This window comes from Centroberyx affinis, unplaced genomic scaffold (genome assembly GCF_046629955.1).
Source record: "Centroberyx affinis isolate AG114_WGS23_722 - 3 ecotype Tasmania unplaced genomic scaffold, CSIRO-AGI_Caff_v1 ptg005872l_1, whole genome shotgun sequence".
Lineage (NCBI taxonomy): Eukaryota > Metazoa > Chordata > Actinopteri > Beryciformes > Berycidae > Centroberyx > Centroberyx affinis.
In genome coordinates, this window is record NW_027282981.1 from 1 (window position 1) to 2,500 (window position 2,500).

Below are 2,500 nucleotides of genomic sequence, written 5' to 3' on the forward strand. Positions count from 1 at the left end.
CATACACTTTCATGAAGGCAGTTTTTAGTATTTCAGCACTTTGCCCCTGGTCAAACCCTCAGTACCGCGCATATAGTTGTTTCTCATTGAACCTGTATCTGCTTATGTCATGACTTAAGGGAGGGTTTTTATGGATGATAAATTTGTCTCTCTCTCTTTCACTTCTTTCCTCTCTCTCTCTCTCTCTCTCTCTCTATCTCCGTGTCTCTCTCTCCTTTTCTCTACCTCTCTTTTCTCTCTCCCTATCTCTCTTGCAGTCTTCCTCTCTCCCTCTCTCCTCTCTTTCCTCCCTCCCTTTCCTCTCTCCCCTCTCTTTCCTCCCTCCCTGTCCTCTCTCCCTCTCTCTCTCTCTCTCCCGCTCCCTCTCTCTCTCTCTCTCTCTCAATTTCTTCCTCCCTCCCTCCCTTGCTCTTGTCTTGTGGCAGAGGTTTTAGTGCCTGAGCGGCCACTGTTATTAAATGAGCAAACTGCATTACACATTTCACACAGGGAATAATATATGGCCAGGCCACAGCTGAGTTGACACCATATGGTTAGGTTTCACACTCCTATAAGTATTTATTAGCCAGATTCTCATTTTTCATCTTCTACCATAATATTGTTGTGTACATAACAATACTTTTCTATACGGCAATGCACAGTTTAATACACTGGAATAAAGTCATTGTAAATCAAAAATTTAAAGAACCTCTCCTTCACACCTTCAAACCACAGCAAAGCTGTCGGTCTGTTTCTGTGTATCAATTAAAGTCAATTAAACTGATGAAGTGAAGAGTTTCATCCCAAAATAGGATTTCCCCCATAAAAAAAAACCTGACCTACTCTTCCAAAATGATTGCTGGCATGAGAGTAAAGAACATAATGGGCAACTATAAAAGTATGAGTCATCTGAGGACTTTTGCTTTCAAAATACGATTTTGAGGATAGAATCATCTGTGTTTTGAAATATTGATCTGTAAATTACAGGCAATAAAGTTTTTTCCTAAAATGGATTCATAACATTTCAAGTGAAACCCTTTGCGTGTTACAATGCATTTTTTTAATTATTTAATTCTTTAACTGCTGGGAAATCTGTCTGGATCTACATGTCGTTTGTTTACTTTACCTGTTGACACAACATACAGCATCTCAACAGCAGTCACACATCCATCTATCTTGAATTCTTTCTTGGGGCAAATTGGCATTCCTTGTAACTTCTGATGACGGAAAAGAGCAAAAGTTTCAGCCAGCATGCAGTGAAAAGTGTGACTTTTACAATAGCTGCATGTGTACGTTGCAGAGTAGAAAAATAGTCCATCATTCTTTAGAGTGTGCAGTCCATTTCAGACCCCAACCCAGGGGTCAAAAGTGGCCTTGGCTTTCGAAGCCGATGTGGAAGTGGGAGAGACGGTCTATTGCCTCTATTGCCCTCTACTGGCTGCAGGACAACTTGAAACTGAAATAAAGTCATTTCTTGTCTTCTTTTTTTTTTCAAGAAGTTATAGTCACAATTAGCTAATTTCATTTCTTCTAATGTCTCCCCTGATGGCGATTTTTTAAGTAATTGCACCATTAGGAAGATATTGTATGAATTTTGGGGGCAAATAAGCGGGTGCATTTGCATAATCCTGTTCTTGGTGAAGACAACGGCTACAGGCTAAATGCGGGCGTGCTTTATGACCATATAAGGCAGTATGGGCTGGCTTTCCCTGCAGGCTCCACCTGCTCCACTCTTTCACTCTACTGTGCAAACTGTGACTCCAACAATACAACATGTCAGCACCCAGAAACCCCAAATAGGACAGTTACCTGTCAACGGTTGATGTCACCGTCACTTTGTCCATTATTATTACAGTCTATGGCCCCCAACACATAAAAGTGCAACAGTGCTCAGGCCTCAGGTAGAATTCACAGATTTGTATCTAATTATAGAAAACCAAGTTGATAAACCGCTGTGTATCTACTGTATCTCAATGGTGACATGACCTGGTTTCTATGGTTTTCATATAGGTCAGACACAGCAGGAGTCCTGACACATGGGACAGGTCCCTACCAGCTCTAATTAAACCATAACACACACACACACACACACACACACACATATATATATACATGAAAATACGCACATATACATGAACCTACACATACACACAGACACACAAACACAGACACAAAAGCAAGAAGCCAACAGGCAAGCACATGCACATGTTCATAAGCCAATGTACTCACTAACACACTCTCATAAACACATGCATGCAAGCAGGCACATACATGACCACTCACATGTGTGTGGAAGCATGAGGTACAAACGGAATATACATGTACCGTATGTATATGAAAATATGCATGCACATACGCACACACAGATATACACACTCAAGGAAACACATACAGGCAATACTCACTCACACACACACAAACTCACACCGGGGTTTGCATGTGACCGGCACACTCACACACATAGGCCAGCCATGACCACACACTGTATTGACACAGATGCCAAACTGGATCAGATCACCTG